Genomic DNA, 23,687 nt, shown 5'->3' with positions numbered 1-23,687 from the left:
TTGATGGAAAAAACATGGTGTCTTCTCTGAGTTAAGGTTTTGAATTAGGTTTTCCTTCTCTGCCTTCTACTGGCACCTTGCCTCTTCTGCCTTCCCCATCCCCCTGCTGTTTCTGCACCAACTTGGATGTGATCTACATAACTGGTTCCAATACACTCCTCAGTGCCTCAGGCACTATTGGCTCCCCCTCCCATCCTCAATTCAAGGAGTAAAGTGCACCCCCTTGGACATCTAGGTCTTTTCCAAATAGAATGAATTGCTAAAGCTTTGATTACTGAACACAGGTTTGTGTTTTTAACTTCTTATTGCAGAGAAATTAAGGCTATTTGGACGTATTGGAAAACGTGTTTTGTACGTAATTGGTTCATGAATTTACCATCTAAAAAAAATTCTGGTGTAATCACCTCTCAATTGGTTACTAAGTCCTTACTTGGAAACTAAGGTTTCCTAAGAGTTAAAATTTTGCTAAGTGTACTTAAGACTGATGGAAATAAGGAAAGAAACCCTGTATGTAGGAAAGTAGAAGGTATGTAAGAAAGGCATAAGGAATGGAAATACATTTTTGTTGAGGGTAGAATAAAGTAATTTTGTCTTAAATGAGACTGTACTATTTGGAGAGAAATGGCTTTGGGACAAAGCTTGAAAGCAAAAGAAAGTTGTAGAAGGTTCATAAGGGAAATCTTTGGAAAGGAATTTTATGTGTGCTCAGGATGGACTAAGGTTGAGATGAATGGAATTTTAAAAGTACACTGGTATAAGGTTGAAATTCTGCTTTTCTCTCTGCTCAAATGACAAAATTTTCTTGGACTGTTGATCTGCTCTTGATAAGACAATGCAAAAGTTTGTCTTCCAGGAAAACCAATCTTTATCAGGTCTTTGATTACTTAGTTAAAACTTCTGAATGTTAAAGGAACTAGGTTTTGGTAACAACTATATAATGCTATACATTCACCTTTAGAATCTTTTATTGCCACCTTGATTGAATAAATAAAGTTTTAAGATTTGTAATGATCTGTAATCTTATTTAGGATGTACTTATAACTTCCTAAGGTTTTAACAAACCTCACAGGATTTAAATGGTAAATGAAGTCTTTTTGACTAATTAGGCCCTTTTATTTGGGATGCTAAGTTACTCGGAAAAGCACTGTCATATAATGGTAAACGTTAGGTTGCATTACACAGGTAAATGCTGTAATCGCCCAAATACGTATGAAATTCCTAAAGTTTTAATGTTTTGGTATAAGGTCATCACTTAATATTCTAATTACTTGAAGTGTTATGTGTCACAAAAATAACCGAATTTCTTTGTCAACTGCATCATAATGAACTCTCATCAGATCTTTAACGATGTCTATTTCTGAGATTTTGTCATTTATAATTGTTCTTATTCTCTCACAAAACGTGTTTCTTCAAGGAGATTTATAAAAAGGACTTTGGGGACAAATACAGGTATGCAACATCTTTTTTTTTAATTCTTTTTTTAACATTTATTTATTTTTGAGAGACAGAGACAGAGCATGAGCAGGGGAGGAGGAGAGAGAGAGAGAGGGAGACACAGAATCTGAAGCAGGTCCCAGACTCTGAGCTGTTTGTTAGCACAGAGCCCGATGCGGGGCTCGAACTCATGAACTGCGAGACCATGATCTGAGCTGAAGTCAGATGCTCAACCGACTGAGCCACCCAGGCGCCCCTACAGCATCTTTAAGATTAATACTAAAATGGGTAAGAATTTCCAGAACTAAAAAGTTGCATTCAAATTGAACAAGAATTAAGAACATGGGATTAAATGAACTGAGGAAGATTATAGTTCTGTGATTCCTGTTGAAAATATATCTGGTTCTCTAATGTTTTCTCTTCCAGATTAAGGAAATTTCTCTTAAGATATCTATGATATACAGAAATGTCATAAAGTATTCATTTGTAAACTGAAGCATTTATCTTTTCTCTCTACATAACTCCTCTGAAATTCAAAAATTCTCAGTGAGTATTATTTCTTTAATGGCAATTACAATTGTTTGCACAAGTTCAATAAGAATCTGTTCACTTGTAACAGGTCACCATTGGAAATACTGGTTATTTTACCAGTATTTGGAATGTCATATTTGAGAGTGACATGCATAGACTCAGATATGACCAGACAGCTTTAAGGAACTGAGGTTGGCTTTATGAAACATGGAGCCATAAAGCCCCTTGGAAATGTTGGCCTGATACCTTGCTTACAGAGTTCCCAGCAGCCTCACCAAGTGAGTAAAGAAGGTCATGTTCTGGCAGGTGCAGGAACCTCAGGATATCTTGAGGACCTCATGAAGAGGAATTCACCCAATTCTACAGGTATTGCAGGCCTGTCTGATGGCAAGGATTTGGCTTGGCTTCTGGCCTGGAGAGGCGACTAAAAGTTCAATCTGGAGATTCCTTATAAAAGGTTCCAGCAAAGCAAACTTTAAAAGAGCCTCATGATCAATCGCTGTTCTTGCTGAGCTTGTGTAAATAATTAGGCCAGGTTTGTTAAGACTGGACTTGTTCTACAAATGCATTGGTCTCAATTTGGCTATCTCCGGAAAGGGGGGTTTTTAGAGAGAAAAACTATGTTTCAACAATGCACTGTTATGGATGTGAAATTCTAGTTATGATTATCTTTAAATGTTTGTTGTTTGCCTAAACTAGACAACTTGAGGTAAACTTCAGAAAAATTGTCACAGTATTTCATGTATAGACAATCTGTGCTTGTTATTCTGTGGGGATAATAAGACCCCATGGGCATATGATTATTTAAACAACTGGAAAACAGGATGGATCTCTATGCAAACCATATCTTTCCTAAACCTGATTGGACAATTACCAGAAACCCACCCCTTTCAAAGACTTGGAGGTGGACTTTACAGATATACAACCAAATAGAGGATTCGGTTTCAGGTATCACTGGGTCCATCACTGCAGAGTTCAGAAGGCCAACTCAGAGGAACCCTCAACCTGGTGAAGTGATCCAGATCCAGTCAACCCACTTAAATTGAACCTCAAAAAGACACGGGCCCCTGAGATCTTCACCCCTGCTCCAGCCACAACCTGGAAGCTGGCTGGCCTGTGTGCGGCAGAAGCTTGAAGAATCAATGTGTGGACTGAGCCCAGGGGTTTGGATGCAACTCTGCCAGCCCTTGCCCCTTACTGGTATCATAGCCCTCATCTTGTTTCTTGCTGTTGGGCTGAGACTGCACCAACAAACTGGACATGGAACAGATGGCAGACTCCCTGGTAACCTTACAAAGCCAAATAAACTCCCTGGCAGCAGTGTCCCTCCAAAATAGGTAAGCCCTCAACCTCCTCACTTCAGAAAAAGGAGGGACTTGGATCTTTCTGGGGGAGGAATGTTGCTATTTTGTGAACCAACCAGGAATAGTCAGGACTAAGGTTAAGGAACTCAAGGAAATAATTCAACGTGGACAACAGGAAAATATCAATGGAGAGGATGGGATCTCACAGACTGGGCTTCCTGGCTCCCTGCCCTGGCAGGACCCTTCCTTTCCATAATTTTACTTGTGACCATCAGCCCCTATTTACTAAATACCCTGGTACATTTTATTGAAAACACTGTTGCTCAGCAAACTGCAGCACGTATCTTAGCCCTCTGAGGTTACCAAACCCTAGAACAAAAAGGGATGCCTAAGAAAAGATTTTTTTAAAAGGCATCAAAGGGGGGAATGTTGGGAAAATGAATAAAGTTTTACACCATAAGATGGCCAACGGGACTAAAAGAGGCTCTGGTCTCTAGCTTAGAGACCCTTCTTCCAGGTTCTTCTTGCTCTGTTTGCCACACACGCGAAAACCTGCCACAGATATGGAAGCTGACAACTATAAATTACCCTTCCCCCTTCATTCGGGGCTCAGATCTTTGGAGAAACAGTCTCCTCTGAGCCTGCTGGTGTTAAGTAAATCTCCAATCCACCAAGATCTCTGAGTGTTGCTTGGTTTTTCTGCCAGTATTCCAGCCTGGCTCTGTAAAACAACTATTAGATTATTTTGCAGGAGAGAATTCATCAGAAACAACTGAATCTGATAACTGCCATAAACAGAAGTAAGTTCTGGAAATGCAAATTTTAGCATATGTTATACATAATTTCAAAATAGTAATTTTAATGTTTTATACATATTATAACGTGAAAATTTATCATTTTAGTAGTATACTTTAATGTAAGATTTGAACAATATTGTATACTATATTGTTTTAAGTTTAAAAATGTAAAAAAAATGTGATGATTTAAAATGGAGATATTTAGTTTACGGACAGCTCTCATTATTTTTTAAAATTTTTTTTAGTGTTTTATTTATTCTTGAGAGAGAGACAGAGACAGCACATGAGTGGGGGAGGGGCAGAGAGAGAAGGTGACATAAAATCCAAAGCAGGCTCCAGGCTCCAAGCTGTCAACACAGGCTCAAACCCACAAACCTTGGGATCATGACCTAAGCCAGCATGTGATGTTCAACCAATTGAGCCACCTAGGTGTCCCTGGTTAGCTCTCATTATTAATTAATTACAAATCATTCACTAAACTTTGCTGAATACCTACTATGTGACAGACACTTTTTGGTGCTTGGTGAGACATCAGAACAAAGATTTCTGCCCTAGAGGGGCTTATATTCCATCGGAAGCAGACACAAGCAATTAACATACTATGTCAGCCTATAGGAAGGGTTAGGGAGGACTTGGGAGTGCCCAGCTGTGTAGATTCTACTGAAATACTAAACCATGTAGACTGGTCAGGACCATTAGGAAGGAAGGCAACATTGGAAAGAGGATTTGAGCCAGGCTGACTGAGGGGACAGGTTAGTGGGCTGCCAGTCTGAAGTTCTGATTTTTAGAAGGGCTCAGGTTGGAGCAGGAAAGACATAGGTCAGAGGTGGACAGAAATGTGGACCATGGGGACCAGTGACATGTGGAGCTACTGCACTATTGAAGGAATAATGGGATCTTACATTTTCAAAGAAAAAAATATTTCATCTGAAAGAAAATATGAAGAATTAAAAAAAAAAACCCAAACCTCTAAATTAGACTATATTCTCTATCTTTTGAATGTCTAGATCAATCAAAAACTTTTCAGGTATTCTGTTTATGTTTTAACCAAATCAAATCGGTTCAAAATAATGCAGTCATTCATCAGAGATGAGCACTAATGGATCCTGGGGTCATGAGTGTTCCTAATGCTGAGAATGTTTTTTGTTTTTTTTGTTTTTTTTTTGTCCATGTGTTGTTTTTTTGTACTTAGTTGTAATTATCCTTTGCCCCAGTTTTCTGTAATGGGCAAAGAAGACTGTATATTGTCAATTTGAAAACATATGTAAATGGCAATCAAATTTGTTTCTTCCTGTTGGGTAAAACCAAAGCAATAAATGACAATTTTCTCATACCATAATTTCGTAAACTGTTATCTCCAAAAGTTATGAATGAGCTTCTAGTTTACTGAAACATCTGAAAGAGGACATAGTTAGAAAAGGAAGAAATCCCTGTTCTTGTCGTGCGAGGGAGGAGGGACTGTAGCCCAGGCACCCAACCATCCATGCATGAATACAGTGTTTCTGTTCGTTCTTTCCCCAGTTTATGAAGAGACAGATCCTCTTCATGCACAATGGAATTCACTCTCCTCAGCTTCCAGTTTGTGTGGTTGTTTTCAAGTCTACATTTTGGAGGAAGCTAATTCAGAAATGAATATTTCATACAATGGATTGGTATTTAAAATAAGACCATCTCTGGTCAGTAAGCCTGTTCTTATTAGCTTGTCCCTCTCACTGTATTTACAGGACAACTGTCACAACGATATCTTGTCAGACACCAAACTGTGCATGTGAGAGCCCAGGGTTCCTGTCTCAAAGTTGAGCCCAAAGTGATTAAACCTCTTGGCAGCACTGAAATGGATTACACAATTTCACAGGTGGAATAAACAGATGACAGAAAACAAGAAACCACACTGGGAATCCTGTTATGTTAAACAGTGTTAACATATGTGCCATTTTTGAATCTGCTCTCAGAAATCTATCTTTTTAAAGGAGAACTTTTCTTTCTCTCCCCTGAGCACATAGCACCTACTACCTTCCTCCTGCCCTGTTACCCAGACTGACCATGGCATCAGAGACTCTGAGAATCTATGAAGGGGTGAGGATTACAAGTATAATGTTTATTCAACTTCTTCATGCTTCATTAAATCAAAGAAAGATGTTGTTTAGCGTTTATATCTATGAATAGCTTAACATTAACATTACAATGTATTCATTTCCTTTGAGGTTTTTTTTTCTTTTTTTACATGCAGGCTAAGGCCAAATCCCACATATGAGGAATCTCTACATCTGCCACGAATAAAATACCGTCTACATTTTCTTCTCAAAAAGAGACATGTAATTTGAAAGTTATATACATATCGCAGCTAAAATAGCTATTCCTGCATAATAATATATAACACACAATTTTCTCCCCACTCAGAATTAATAGATACTATAAATTCAGAGACCCACTATATTTTTATGACAAAGTATATGAGGTTTATAAGACTACTTTTGAAGACATTGCATACAAAGCCATCAGTGCTTTTTGAGTTTTAAGATAGATTTTATAATCGAATGCAAAATCTATTGTAAGTGCTATATGCACATGCAAAGTGTGTGAAATTACCTGAGAGCCAGTGTAATAACAGTCTTGTGGCAGTGTCAAGTTATAGGAGCTAGGAGTGCCCTTCTACTTACCAAGTAGATATACTTAGAATGACTTTGCCTGGAAGTAGTAGAAAATTTACATCAAATTAAAAAATAAGGAAATTCATTAACTCATATTAGGGAAAATGCTGATAAAAAGTGGGCTTTGGAGTCAGTTGACCCAAAAACATCCTGAGACCCACTCAATTCTCCATTCCATGCCTCTGTTTTCTGCTGTGTGTTTGGTGGGTTTGGGGTGTTTTTCTTGCCCATCAGTTCTGTTCCCAAAGCCCCGATGCCACCTAATTTTAGAAATGTACTTTCATTGAATATAAATCACAAAACACTAAAGCACCACACTCTTAAGTTTATAGCTTGGTGAATTTTTACATTTGCCGATGTGGTAGGCACAATACTTCCCCCTACCAAGATGTCTATACCCTAATGCCAATAATGTAAGTCTTTAAAAGCAGAGGCCCTGGATAACTTTCCTTGCCTGTAGGCAGAGATGCAGATGGCAGTGAGGAGGAGTTGATACTCCAAGTACTGGCTCTGAGATGGAAAGCTCTGTGTGTAAGGAACTAAATTGTTCCAGTTCAAGTGCACACACACACACACACAAAACACACACGCAAAAAAAAAAAAACCAAAAAAAGCCCCACAAAAACAGGTCTTCCTTCAGGGTCTCTGCAAAGAAATAAGGCCCTCTAACACCTTGATTTTAGTTTGGTGAGACTAGTATGAGACTTCTGATCTGCAGAGCAAAAAGATAAGGAATTTGTGTTGTTTTAAGCCAGTAATTGTGTGATAATACATTATGGTGGCAACAGAAAACTAATACATATTTTTAGACCCAGGGGGTGTTATAACAAATGGCTAAAAATGTGGAAAGGGGTTTGAAATTGGAAAGTAGGTAGAGACTGAAAGAATTTTGAGATGATAAAGCTTTGATTACCTTGAACAGACTATTAGTAAAGAAAAATGGATGTTAATGACATTGCCACAGAGAAATCAGGAGGAAGTAAAGTATATGGTAGAGCAACCTGTATGCAGCTTAGAGAATATCTAAGTTTGTGAAGAGAATGTTGTTAGAAATATGAGCATTATAGACACTGATGATGAAGATTTAGAAGAACAGAAATGTGTTATTGGATACTGGACGAAAAGGGATATAGTGGTAGAAAACTTAGCATGTCTTGTGGTTGTGTGAAAAAGAGAACTTGTGACTACAGTCCAGTTTTTTGTTGTTTATAGCATAAAGCAAAAGAAAATAGATAAACTAAAGGAAAAATTTCAAACAAAAGGGAACCAGGACTTGATGGTTTGAGAAATCCTCAATCTATCCAGGTTTTAAAAGACACTAAAATTAAGAGATTTACTGCCAAAACAAACAAACAAACAACAAAAAAACATACTCTAGAGAAAAGGCTGAATGGAAGGCCTTACAAACTTTGGTGAATATCTTAGGAAGATCAAAATTTCAGAGTATTCAGTCATACAGAAGGCTCTTTGAAGAGACTGTGATTCACAGATGCCCTCAATCAAACCAGAAAGCATCTAAAAAGCTTAAAGACATTGTCTCTCAACCATCTAAGCAAAGGAAAAGTGGAGATGGAATTATCTACGAGGGATATGTGATCAAGCCTCTTATTTAATGGTGTGAATCCGTATGCCATACATGTGTGACCCACAAGATTCTTGAGAATTTTGTATCAGCAGAAACAGTACTAGCTTGTACTAAAAAGTATAGAAAGAATTTTTAAAAAGAAGATTGTTGGACTCTTAAAATTCTACTGGAAGGCAAAAGGCTGATAACTACTAGCTGTACACATTTGCTGTATTTCATGAAAAAGGTAGGATAATTCAGAGAGTCACATAGCTGAGAGCCACCTAGTACCATGTTTTGACCTTCAGACCTAATGGAGTTTACTTGTCTTGATTTCAAATTGCTTGGGACCAGTGACTCCTTTTATCCCTGAAAAGGAATGTCTGTAATTATTACCTGATGCCTGTTGCCCCAGTGTATTTTGGGAACAGAAAACGTGTTCTTTTGGTTTCAAAGCTCCACAGATGGAGGGGAATTTTGCTCCAGGACAGATTGCACTCAGAGCCTCTCTAATACATGATTTAGGTGGTAATATTTTGAACTTTGAAGTTGATAAGATTTGTATTATAAACTTTGAGTTGATGCTATTATGGGTTGAAACTTTCGGGGACTGTGGGATGGAGTAAATGTATTTTGCATGTGTGATGAACATAAATTTTGAGGGGCCAGAGGGCAGACTGTGGCAGGCAGAATAATGCCCCCTCTCAGAGAGGTCCATATCATAATCTCTGGAACCTGTGAATATGTCATACAGCAAAAGGGAAATTACACATGTGATTAAGCTAAGGATCTTGAGTTGAGGGTATTATCCTGGATTATTCAAGTAAGCCCCATCCTTAAGGATGTCTGTCTTCATTTGATTCTTTGATGCAATCTAGTATTCACTGACCCTTAACTCTAGCTACTTATTTTCTTCTTTCGCTTATTAGCAGACCTCCAAAAGATTCATCTCTCTTCCATGGTGCCTCTCTTTCCCCAACAAGTGGTTTCTTTCCAGGACTGCCACCTCTGAACCCCTCAAGATCCTCCTATATGACACCTGAGAAGTCAGTTATTTGATCAAGCAGGTCTAAGACTTGATACCTTTCACACTTAAAGAGGTACCTCTCTATCTTCCTGTGATGTCTCATTGATGTGATCTGGGTTCTGCTCCTACTAGAAGGCCACACTGACTTCTCCCCTGTATCACTCCATCTCTGTTCCAATCTGCATCCAGGTCTCTAAGACTTTGCTAACCAGAGAGGTGCAGCTGAGCACAGCAACATGCCACATTTCCCATCTACTTCCCCTAGAATGAGAAGCTTGGTTGCACATGGTGGACCTTCAAACATATTCCTGCGCATTTTTTCCTGATGATTGGAAACAACCTAACAGGCATCACATGCTTTCCAGCTTACAAATATCTGTGTCTTTGTCACCTGCCTCTAGATTGTTGAGCCAATGCCACATAGATTTGCTTCTGTTGTATGTTTTCCTTTGTCACGTAACTTTCTAGAAGCAGATGACCTAGGCTGGGTTCCAGACTCCTTCTAGCAAACTGTCACTCCTCTTCAGTTTTTGCTCCCATCTGCATCATCCAGGATGGAGGTGCACAGGGAAGAATATGTATGCTCTTTCCCTAGGGGGATAGAAGCAACACCTGTCGCTCCTCCTCCCATCCCATTGTCTGAACAAATCACATGTCCACTTCTGGCCACTGTGAAGTGGAGAAGCTGGAGAATGTTCTCTTATTCTTTTTTTTTTTAATTAAAATTTTAAATTTTAATTCCAGTACAGTTAACATTCAGTGCTATATTAGTTTCAGGTGTACAATATAGTGATTCAACAATTCTATACATTACTCAGTGCTTATCATAAGTGTACTCTTTAATCTTTTTTACCTATTTAACCCATCCCCCCACCTACTTCCACTCTTGTAACCATCAGTTTGTTCTCAATGGTTAGGAGTCTGTTTCTTGGTTTGTTTCTTCTTTATTCTTTTCATTCTGAGTATTCAAAGCTTAGCTAAACAGTGTAGTTCTGTTACTCTGGAACAGTTCTTCAAACATGGCCTAATCTGTCCTGGTGCCTCCTTTTTTTTTTTGTTTTTTTTGTTTGTTTGTTTTTTGTTTTTTTGGTATTGGACATGAGTTAGTTTTTACATTTTTAAACAATTGTTAAAAAAAATAAAGTAGAACATGTGACAAAGTCAGTATACTGCCCACAAAACCTAAAATACTTCCTACCTGGCCCTTTATATAAAAAACGTGCTGAAACCAGTTCTATAAGAAGAAGGGAGTAGGGGTGCCTGGGTGGCTCAGCTGGTTGAGTGTCTGACTTCATCTCAGGTCATGATCTTACAATTGACAAGTTGGAGCCCCACGTGGGGCTCTGTGCTAACAGCTCAGAGCCGGGGGCCTGCTTGGGATTCTGTGTCTCCCTCTCTCTCTGCCCATCCCCCACTCACGCTGTCTCTCTCTGTCTCAAAACTAAGAAAAAAAATTAAAAAAATTAAAAAAGAAGAGGGGAGTGGATCATGTGGATGCATGTCCCTGTGAATGCATTCAGTAGAAAGTCTCACTGATTTTCTTTCCTGACCTTCTCTTTCCAGTGAAGTAGGGTGAAACGCTGATATTCTCCCATCCAAATGCAAACCGTGCCCATCCTCTCCTACCTCCCAACACCTAAGAGAAGACCCTGGGGACAAAAACTCCAAGTATCCAGGAGGGAGAGGCAGCTCTCTCTTCCTAGGTGTAAAGGGCCTTTTAAAGAGGCACCAAAAAGCTTCCTGAATTGCCTTACTTTACTTGACTTTATTCTCTTATTTTACTTCTTTTTGAATAGCCCAGGTCTTGGTCTCACTGGTAAGGGGTAATGCATATGCTCCAGGTGACATGTGTGATCCTGGCTATGTCCTGTGGTGATGACATGGACTGGTATTCAGTGTGTCATCAAATACATAGTGGACAGCCACTGGCAGAAGGTTCACCTTCTTTATTCTTACATGTGTATGGCACTTCTTTATCTTTATTTCCAGTTGTTTGCTGAACAATTAGTTTTAGTTCTTAGCATTTGAACTATTCTCCTTTTATCAAACCTTGATGTTGTGGGTTCACTCTCAACTCTATATTTGCTTAAAGCAAGAGTAACAATCATACCTACTTGTCTCAAAGGAACATGCTAATGTGTGTGTGTGTGTGTGTATGTGTGTGTGTATAACACACACACACATACACACACACGTATATAAAACACAACAGACAAATATTTGGATTTGAGCAATATTTCACTAGTAATTCCTGAGTAATATTGAGATCATTATTGAATATGAGATTGAGTATAATACTGAATTGCTGATTGACTTGAGTTCAGTTTTTTCATATGTATACTGGGAATAAAATGCCTTTCTCACAGAGCTTTGGGGATCAAGTGTATAATATCTCTAAAACAAAACAGAAACAGTAAAGAATTTCCCCTTCTTCTTAGTCATTAGTAAGACTAAGCATCAAAGAAGTCAGGATCCCAGTGGCTAACTCAGATGTCCTGGAGCTCAGGATAGCCAGCAAGAGACAATGGATTATAGAAATATGCACAGTACCATTAATGTCCTCTACAGGCCTATTATGGGATGACTGCATCTCCTCAAAAAAGATATGTTGTATTTTTTAACATCTAATACCTCAGAATGTAATCTTTTGGAAACAAGGTCTTTACAGAGGTGACCAAGTTAAAATGAGGTCATTAGGGTGGGCCTTAATCCAATGTGGCTTTATAAAAAGGGAAAATTTGGACATAGAGACAGCCACACAATGAGGGGAGACAACATGAAGATACAGAGACAATGCCATCTTTAGCTAAGAATGTCTGGGAACACCAGAAGCCAGGGAAGAGGCCTGTAACAGACCTTTCTCTCACAGACCCTAGAAGAAACCAACCCTGGCAACAGCTTGACTTTGGACTTTTAGCCTCCAGAACTGTGAGGCAATAAACTTCTGTTGTTTAAGGCATCCAGTCTATGGTACTTTGTTACAGCATCACTAGAGACAAATGCATGTACATTTAAAACATTATCCTTTAGAGGCTGAGAATAGCTCTGAGAATGCCTTCAGATATCTCTTCCTGTGGGTTTCACCTGAGAGATCCCCACAGAGCTTTTTGAGCCACCTAGTTTATGGTACTTTGTTACTGCAGCTCCAGGAAACCATATGGACAGACAGGAGAATTTTGTGGAAAGTTTGAAGCTGTGTGCCACATATACTTCTAAATATATGATTTCCCATAATACACCTCTGAAATGTCCCTTGCAGACCAAGTGACTCACATTCTGATTTTTAGCAGGCACCTCTGGAGAGTCCTCTACATCTTAAATGTTGAGAAGCTTGGAACAAGGATTTGGTAAATGTGACAAGGGCAGGGAAGTCTGATGGGTTTGGGTTGATGAGTTTAGTGGATGGGAATATGATATGCAAGGATGGCTAAGGTGGGCAGGAAAATGTGAATGAGCCTTCAAAACCATCCAGGAGGTCAGCTGGCTCCCCCTGGTCTTCCTCAGGCCCTACATTTGACCTGTTCCAGTTCTGTTTTTCACACTGATTTCTCATCCCTATATATACTCTCTGTGGGCTCCCTCTGTCTCTGGGCCAGATGTGTCCTGGCCTCCCTTGTACTTTGGGCATATTTAATGTCTATGAGAATATGGCTTATAGGATGTTTATTATGATTTCTAGAAAGAGAAACCATGGACTCACACAGCTGTATTTAACATAGGCATATTTGGATGCACATTCATTCACTTATTAGCCATTCATTAAAAAATATTTCACTCCTACTATGAGCCAGATATTATTCTAAACAAGGGAACATGGAGAAAACCATGTAGAAAACAAAATCCCTGATCTTTTTTTTTTAAATCATGGGGGTGGTGGATAGATAATTAGAAAAGCAGATATAGGTATAAAATTTTAGATGCTGAAAAGAGGTAAGAAGAAATACAAAATAGGTTAAGGAGGCAAGAGAGAATGGTGGAAGGGTGGGAAAGTAGCCCTTAGGGTTCTGTGGATTTCTCATGAATATTAAGATAAATCTGGGCAGCCATTAGACTGCAGCCAGAACACTTAATGGGAGTGTCCACAGCTGCCTTGCATTCAGGAAAGACAAACAGACACATGCTGCCAGCTGTGCAAATGGGAAAGGGCTTGTGGGAATCTGTACTCACAGCCCTGAAAATGTTTCATCTCTGCCTGAGCAATCCAATTTGAGGAATTTATTTTGAACAAATGCCCACAAACATTTGGAAAGATTGGTGTGCTAGAGTTTTCACATTCACATTACCTACCATTGAAAAATAGATACATGACTCCAGAGCTCAACTATAGAGATTGGTGCCGCAGGTACAGAACAACATCCTCTTGACAACACACATTTTTGGGTCCCTGCTGCACTTCAGAAACTATTACACTTACAGAATTAAACATTGTACATTCGTGCTGACAAGTATATTTAATAACTCAGGTTATTAACTTGGAAACTCCATACAGTATTAACTTGAAAAAGTTGGTGAAATTATTTTAGCACAGATATTTTAATATATACAAATGTATCTAAATTAATATTAGGAAAAGTACTAGTTGCACTGACACAAGCTTGCTAACAAAGGTCATACCTTGGAATTTTAAAATAGATGTTTAAATGGTAGATATTCTTTCTTGTCTCTACAATTTTTTTTATTTCCCAAAATTTCTGTAAAGAACACACATTATTTTTTGATCAGAAAAAAATATTCTATGGGTTTAAACATGACAGAAAACTAATGTGCTGAGCATATTACCCATAGAGACACACATTTTACAAATAAAATTGTCACTTCCAATTACAGATTTGTGTAGAAGACAAAAGAGCATCCACATTGGACTTGAGTCATTTTTGTTTGATTTAATGCAATTTGAATTGATAGTTAGTGAAGGTGATAAATGTCCTTTGGGAATACTGATTAAATTTTAATTTCTGCCAAGTTTTCACAGAGAATTGGATTATTTGAAGGTAGTACAGAAATAATATTTCACTTTCATTCAAATTAAGTGGAGCCGTTACTTATAAAAATATATTTCTCCTAATGAAATAACTCTATTTTAGTGTTACTCATTAACATAATATGGTTCATATTTTTTTGTCTGGAATTTTCCATAGTGTCACATGTAATGTGTCAGACTGAAATTGCACATCATATATTCTTTAATAAATGGATTTGAAATCAGATAATTCTTTAAACAAGCTAAACTAAATTAAGCTCAAGACAAAACACTCTTCAAAGTTCCCAGAATCAACTAACAGAAAATTTAGACAGAGGCGCCTGACTGGCTCAGTGGGTTAAATGTCCAACTTCGGCTCAGGTCATGACCTCATGGGTTCGTGGGTTCAAACCCATGAACAGGTCAGAGCCAGGAGCCTGCTTCGGATTCATTGTCTCCCTCTCTCTCTCTGCTCTTTCCCTGATTGCACTCTTTCTCTCTCAAAAGTAAATAAATATTAAAAATGTTTTCATGGTTTTTTTTTTATTGTTTATTTTTGAGACAGAGAGAGAACATGAGCAAGGGAGGGGCAGAGAGAGAGAGAGGGAGACACAGAATCCAAAGCAGACTCCAGGCTCTGAGCTGTCAGCACAGAGCCCAATGCGGGGCTCAAACTCATGGACTGTGAGATCATGACCTGAGCCAAAGTCGGATGCCCAACCAACCAAGCCACACAGGTGCCCCTTAAAAATTTGTTTAAGTAAAAAAAAGAAAATATAGACAAATACATGCTACTCGGGTACAACTTTCCAGTTAGAAGATGAATAAGTTCTGGGAGTCTAATGTACAACATTGCCAGTATAGTTAACAAAACTCTATTGTATACTTGAAAGTTGCTAAAAGAGTAGTAAATGTTTCACCACAAAAAAGAAGTGATAATTAAATTATGTGACAGGATGGAAGCATTAACTATGTGTATCAAATCAACAGATGGATACACCTTAAAGTGACACAATGTTATATGTCAATTATATCTCAATAAAGCTGAGAAAAAAAGATATTAAAAGCAAACCAGGGGAGCTGGATGACTTAATCAGTTGGATGTCCGACTTCTGTTCAGGTCGTGATCTCACAGTTTGTGGGTTTGAGCCCTGCATTGGGCTCTGTGCTGACAGCTCATAGCCTGGAGCCTGCCTCGGATTTTGTGTCTCCTTCTTTGCCCCTGCCCCGCTCGTGCTCTCTCTCTCTCTCCCTCTCTCTCCCTCTCTCTCTCTCTCTCAAAAATAAATAAACATGAAAAAAAAGATTTAAAACCAAACAAGAACCGGGAAGTTAACTGTGATGTTACAACTGTGCATTGAGTAGTTCCATTGGCTGAGGATAACATGAAACTGAACTGTCATTCCTCCCTTCTCATTGCTGCACCTAAGTCCTGATCCAGGAGCTTCTCCATGCTTAGAGATTCAGCTTCAGGATTCAGATGATGGCTATCTTTGGGAAGTAAATACATCATGTGGCAATTTCCCCCTCAGAGATGCTGTGATTAACAGGGTGCACATATTGTTTTTACAAACTTATTGAGGTATTTGTATTGTACAATGAACTGCATATAAAGATGTGGTATATGTATATACCATTAAATATTACTGAGTCATTAAAAAAGATGAGATTTTACCATTTGCAACACATGGATGGACCTTGACAGTATTATGCTTAAGTGAAATAAGTCAGAGGGAGAAAGACAAATACCATATGATTTCACTTACACACAGAACCCCAGAAAACAAAACACATAAACAAACAAAAATCAGAAGCAGACCCATAAACACAGAAGACAAACTGATGGTTGCCAGAGGGGAATAGGATGGGGGGTGGAAAAAATGGGTGAAGAAGAATGGGAGGTACAGACTTCCAGTTATGGAATGAGTAAGTCATAGGATTGAAAGGTGCAGTATAAGGAATATAGTCAAGGGTATTCTAATAGTGTGGTGACAGACAGTAGCTATACTTGTGGTCACGGCATAATTTATAGACTTGTCAATAATATGTTTTACGCTTGAAACTAATGTAACATTGTGTGTCAACTATAATTCAAAAAAAAAAAATAGAAAAGAGCTTGTTCAACCTGATAAATATCCTCATGAAAACCCACAGCTAACATCATGTTTATTACTCAAAGACTGAAAGCTTTGCCACTAAAATCAATAACATGATAAGGATGTCTGCTTTTGCCACTTATATTCCACACTGTGTTGGAAGTGCTAGCCAGAGCATCCATAATGGAAAGGAATAAGTAAAACTATCTCTTTGCAGCTGAGATAATCTTACATAGAGAACATACTAACAGATCCGCAAAAAGCTGTTACATCTAATATGTTATATATAATAAATTTGGCAAAAGTGTAGAACACAACTAGGTGTATGCTAGACATGCTAGAAATGAACAATCTGAAAAAGAAATTAAGAAAACAACTTCATTTACAATAGTATCCAAAATAATACAATATCTAGGAATAAATTTAATCAGAAAGATGAAAATGTTATATACTGAAAGTGCCAAACATTGCTGAAAAAAGAAGACTTAAATAAATGGAAAGACATGGTGTTTAAGTATTGGAAGACCTAATATTTTTAAGATAGTGATTAAAATTTCAATAGATCTTTTTTCAGAAATGGTAGGTCTAATCTTCATATGAAATTTCAAGACACTCAGAATAACCAAAACAATCTTGAAAAAGTAGAACAAGGGGTAGAAGGAAAGATGACAGTTTAGGAGGATGCTGGGCTCACCTCGTCCTGCTGATCTCTTAGATTCCACCCATATAGGCCTAAATAACCCAGAAAACCACCAGAAGACTAGCAGAACTGATTCTCCAGAGCCAAGCCTAGACAAGAGGCCCACGGAAGAGGGTGAAGGGCAGAGAGGAAGTGCGTGCTACACGGACTGGCAGGAGGGAGCTGGGTGGTGGAGGGGCAGCCCACCCAGCAAGGCAGAATCCCCAAAGTCTGGCTTGCAAAAACGAGGGGCTGGACTCCATGAGTTCTGACAGCCAGTGGGACTTAACATCTGGTATGTTAAAAGTCAACAGCTCTGCTCTCAGAGAACGGGGAGGGCAAGAGAACACCAGGAGGGAGAGTTGTTGAGCCCCAGAAAGGCAGAGTTTGGCGGGGGAACAAAGGCACTGGCAAGCACCATTTCCGTCTCCCATCCCCCAGGCGAAGTTCCAAAGGGAACCAGTCCCCATCACCAATCTTGCTTACACCCTGCAAATGCCCAACTATATGCTTCTTTGGATCCATCCCTCCATGGACCTGCCTCCCTCCTGATGCTGCAGGGCCCCTCCTGCAGGGGACCACCAAGGACAAAGCTAATTAAGCCTGCCCCTCCCGCCCCTGTGCACCTTGTGGATCCACCCCTCTAAAACATCCTTGGCCAGATACCATGGAAGCAGCACCACAAGCCTGGCAGTTTGAAAGCAGACCAGACAGGGGCCACACCACTCCACAGTGAGTCCTGCTCCTAGGAGAGGGGAAGATAAGGTACACACCAGTCTGATTTGGGCCCCAGTAATGGGCTGGGGGCAGACATTGGGTCTGACTGCAGTCCCGCCCACCACAGCAAGTTTCTCCAGACAACACAGGGGAAGTGCCATGCAATTTGGAGCTATGCAGGGATTAGCCAAAATGATGAAATGGAGAATTCTCCTCAAAAGAAACTCCGGGAAGTAACGACAGCTAACAAATTGATCAAAACTAATTTAAGCAATATAAAGGAACAAGAATTTAGAAATAGTCATAAAATTAATCACTGGGCTTGAAAAAAGCACAGAGGACAGCAGAGAATCTATTGCTACAGAGATCAAGGGACTAAAACATAGTCATGAAGAATTAAAAAATGCTATAAATAAGGTGTAAAATAAAAAGGAGGTGGTCATAGCATGTAATGAAGAGGCAGAGGAGAGACTAACTGAATTAGAAGATAAAATTATGGAAAAAAAGGAAGCTGAGAAAAACAGACATAAAAAAATCTAGGAGTATGAGGGGAGAATTAGAGAACAAAGTGATGCAATCAAACAGAACAATATCCATATCATAGGAATTCTAGAAGAAGAAGAGAGAGAGAAAGGGGATGAAGGTGTACTTGAACAAATCATAGCTGAGAACTTCCCTGATCTGGGGAAGGAAACAGGCATTGAAATCCAAGAGTCAGAGAACTCCCTATAGATGTAACTTGAATCAATCTTCTGCACAACATATCATAGTGAAACTGGCAAAATACAAGAATAAAGAGAGAATTCTGAAAGCAGCTAGGGATAAATGGGTCTTAACATACAAAGGTAGACAAATAAGGGTAGTAGCAAACCTCTCTACTGAAACTTGGCAGGCCAGAAAGGAATGGCAGGAAATCTTCAACGTAATGAACAGAAAAAAATATGCAGCCAGGAATCCTTTACCAAACAAGTCTGTCATTCAGAAAAGGAGAGAGAAAGGTTTTCCTAAACAAACAAAAACTGAAGGAATTCATCACCACTAAACCAGCCCTACAAGAGGCCCTAAGGGGGACTCTGTGAGTGAAATGTTGCAAGGACCACAAAGTACCAGAGACACTACTACAAGCATGAAACCTACAGATATCACAATGACTCTAAACCCATATCTCTCAGTAATAACACTGAATGTAAATGGACTAAATGCTCCAACCAAAGATATAGAGTATCAGAATGGATAAAAAAAAAACAAGACCCATCTATTTGCTGTCTACAAGAGACTCATTTTAGACCTGAAGACACATTCAAATTGAAAGTGAGGGGATGGAGAACTATCTATCATGCTACTGAAAGTCAAAAGAAAGCTGGAGAAGTCATACTTATATCAGACAAAGTAGATTTTAAATTAAAGGCTGTAACAAGAGATTAAGAAGGGCATTATAAAATAATTACAGGGTATATTCATCAGGAAGAGCTAACAGTTATAAATGTCTATGCGCCAAATACAGGAGCCCCTAATCATATAAAACAATTGATCACAAACATAAGCAACCTTATTTATAAGAATGTTGTAATCGCAGGGGACTTTAATTCTCCACTTACAACAATGGATAGATCATCTAGACACAAATCTGTAAAGAAACAAAGGCCCTGAATGATACATTGGATCAGATGGACTTGACAGATATATTTAGAACTCTGCATCCCGAAGCAACAGAATATACTTTCTTCTCGAGCACACATGGAACATTCTCCATGATAGATCACATTCTGACTGGGTCACAAAACAGCCCTTAATAAGTATAACATAATTGAGATCATACCATGCACACTTTCAGACCACAGTGCTATGAAACTTGAAATCAACCACAGGAAAAAGTCTGGAAAACCTCCAAAAGCATGGAGGTTAAAGAACACCCTACTAAAGAATGAGTGGGTCAACCAGGCAATTAGAGAAGAAATTAAAAAATATATGGAAACAAATGAAAATGAAAATATAACAATCCAAATGGTTTGGGATGCAGGGAAGGCAGTCCTGAGAGGAAAATACATTGCAATCCAGGCCTATCTCAAGAAACAAGAAAAATCCCAAATACAAAATCTAACAGCACACCTAAAAGAAATAAAAACAGACAGCCTAAACCCAGCAGAAGAAGAGAAATAAAAAATATCAGAGCAGAAATAAACAATATAGAATCTAAAAAACTGGTAGAGCAGATCAATGAAACCAAGAGTTGGTTTTTTGAAAAAATAAACAAAATTGATAAACTTCTAGCCAGGCTTCTCAAAAAGAAAAGGGAGATGACCCAAATAGATAAAATCATGAATGAAAATGGAATTATTACAAGCAACCCCTCAGAAATACAAGCAATTATCAGGAAATACTATGAAAAATTATATGCCAACAAACTGGACCACCTGAGAGAAATGGACACATTCCTAAGCAACCACACACTTCCAAACTCAAACAGGAAGAAATAGAAAACTTGAACAGACCCATAACCAGTGAGGAAATTGAATCAGTTATCAAAAATCTCCAACAAATAAGAGTCCAGAACGAGAAGGCTTCCCAGGGGAATTCTACCAGACATTTAAAGCAGAGTTAATACCTATCCTTCTCAAGCTGTTCCAAAAAAAATTGAAAGGGAAGGAAAACTTCCAGACTCATTCTATGAAGCCAGCATTACTTTGATTCCCAAACCAGACAGAGACCCAGCAAAAAAAGAGAACTACAGGCCAATATCCCTGATGAATATGGATGCAAAAATTCTCAACAAGATACTTGCAAATCAAATTCAATAGCATATACAAAGAATTATTCACCATGATCTAGTGGGATTCATTCCTGGGCTGCAGGGCTGGTTCAACATTTGCAAATTAATCAATGTGATACATCATAGTAATAAAAGAAAAGATAAGAACCATATGATCCTGTCAATTGATGCAGAAAAAGCATTTGACAAAACTCAACATCGTTTCTTAATAAAAACCCTCAAGAATGTCCGGATAGAAGGGACATACTTAAACCTCATAAAAGCCATTTATGAAAAGTCCACAGCTAATATCATCCTTAATGGGGAAAAACTGAGAGCTTTTTCCTGGAGATCAGGAGCACGACAGGGATGTCCACTCTCACTGTTGTTGTTTAGCATAGTGTCAGAAGTGCTAGCATCAGCAAACAACAAAAGGAAATGAAAGGCATCAAAATTGGCAAAGATGAAGTTATGCTTTCAATTTTTGCAGATGACATGATGTTATACATGGAAAACCCAACAGACTCCACCAAAAGTGTGCTAGAACTGATACATGAATTCAGCAAAGTCGCAGGATACAAAATCAATGTACAGAAATCAGTTGCATTGTTATACACTAATAATGAAGCAACAGAAAGACAAATAAAGAGACTGATCCCATTCGCAATTGCACCAAGAATCGTAACATTCCTAGAAATAAACCTAACCAAAGAGTAAAAGATCTGTATGCTGAAAACTATAGACAGCTTATGAAGGAAATTGAAGAAGATACAAAGAAATGGAAAAATATCCCATGTTCATGGATTGGAAGAATAAATGTTGTTAAAACGTCCATACTACCCAAAGCAATCTACACATTCAATGCAATCCCAATCAAAATTGCACCAGCATTCTTCTCGAAACTAGAACAAGCGATCCTAAAATTTGTATGGAACCACAAAAGACCCCGAATAGCCAAAGTAATGTTGAAGAAGAAGACCAAAGCAGGAGGCATCACAATCCCAGACTTTAGCCTCTACTTACAAAGCCTCTAATTACAAAACTGTAATTATCAAGACAGCATGGTATTGGCACAAAAACAGACACATAGACCAATGGAATAGAATAGAGACTCCCGAGTTGGACCCACAAAAGTATGGCCAACTAATCTTTGACAAAGGAGGAATGAATATCCAATGGAAAAAAGACAGTCTCTTTAACAAATGGTGCTGGGAGAACTGGACAGCAACATGCAGAAGGATGAAACTAGACCACTTGCTTACAGCATTCACAAAAATAAACTCAAAATGGATAAAGGAACTGAATGTGAGACAGGAAACCATCAAAACCCTAGAGGAGAAAGCAGGAAAAAAAAACGCTCTGACCTCAGCTGCAGTAATTTCTTACTTGACACATCTCCCAAGGCAAGGGAATTAAAAGCAAAAATGAACTACTGGGACCTCATGAAGATAAAAAGCTTCTGCACTGCAAAGGAAACAACCAACAAAACTGAAAGGCTACCAATGGAATGGGAAAAGATATTTGCAAATGACATATCAGATAAAGGGCTAGTATCCAAAATCTATAAAGAGCTCACCAAACTCCATACCCAAAACACAAATAATGCAGTGAAGAAATGGGAAGAAGACATGAATAGACACTTCTCTAAAGAAGACATCTAGATGTCCAGCAGGCACATGAAAAGATGCTCAACGTCACTCCTCATCAGGGAAATACAAATCAAAACCACACTGAGATATCACCTCACGCCAGTCAGAGTGGATAAATGAACAAATCAAGCGACTATAGATGCTGGGGAAGATGTGGAGAAACAGGAACCTTCTTGCACTGTTGGTGGGGATGCAGACTGGTGCAGCCACTCTGGAAAACAGTGTGGAGGTTCCTCAAGAAATTAAAAATAGATCTCCCCTATGACCCAGAAATAGCACTGCTAGGAATTTACCTAAGGTATACAGGAGTGCTGATGCATAGGGGCACTTTTACCCCAATGTCTGTAGCAGCACTTTCAACAATAGCCAAATTATGGAAAGAGCCTAAATGTCCATCAACTGATGAATGGATAAAGAAATTGTGGTTTATATACACAATGGAATACTAGTTGGCAATAAGAAAGAATGAAATATGGCCTTTTGTAGCAACGTGGATGGAACTGAAGAGTGTTATGCTAAGTGAAATAAGTCATACAGAGAAAGACAGATACCATATGTTTTCACTCTTATGTGGATCCTGAGATACTTAACAGAAGACCATTGGGGAGTGGAAGGGAAGAAAAGAGTTACAGAGAGAGAGGGAGGCAAACCATGAAAGACTCTTAAAAACAGAATAAACTGAGGGTTGATGTGGGGTGGGATGGAGGGGAAAGTGGGTGATGGGCATTGAGGAGGGCACCTGTTAGGATGAGCACTGGGTGTTATATGGAAACCAATCTGACAATAAATTTCATATTAAAAAAAAGAAAAAGTAGAACATAGTAGAAGGGCTCAATTTTTCTGAATTCAGTGTTTATTACAAACCCACAGTTATCAAAGACTGTGTTAAGTGCGTAGGATAGATAATATAGACCAATGGAATAGAACTAAGAATCAAAAATAAATCAATATCTATAGTTATTGATTTTTAACAAGTATGAAGACCATTCAAAAATGGTGCTGGAAAATCTGGATATCTACACACCTCACAGTTACCAGCACATGTGTAGTAAAATCTAATGCTTGGAAGTCCCTGTTCCCTTGCTCCCAAGGCAGCCCCAAACCCAGTCACTCCCACCTGAACTCTGGTCTCCTCTTTTTCTCCTTTCCACTCTTAAAATCCCATTCTACATATTGAGCAACCTTCTCAGTTAACCCAGCCCTTAGGCTCTGTTTGCCCCTTCATAGCATCATTTTGTGTGTGGTTGTGTTGGCTTGTGCAAGCCTCTTCTCCAGGGATGATGTGAGATTCATGAGGTCAGAAGCATTTTTTCTTGTTCATTTTGTGTCTACAGGGTGTGGAGAATCTCCTGATCCACAGAAGTACTTTGTAAGTCCTTTTGAAGGGGGGGGAGTTGTGCTAAGGGATCCAAAAGGGAAAGACTCCTAAGTAGGTCTGATCTAGGATGGGGGTAAAGGAGTGTCTCAGAGTTGACTAGCTTTATTTCTTTCCACCATGGAGTGTATATTAACATCTCCTTAAGCCTTTG

Source organism: Acinonyx jubatus, chromosome B3, assembly GCF_027475565.1.
Source record: "Acinonyx jubatus isolate Ajub_Pintada_27869175 chromosome B3, VMU_Ajub_asm_v1.0, whole genome shotgun sequence".
Lineage (NCBI taxonomy): Eukaryota > Metazoa > Chordata > Mammalia > Carnivora > Felidae > Acinonyx > Acinonyx jubatus.
This window is presented reverse-complemented; position numbering follows the sequence as displayed.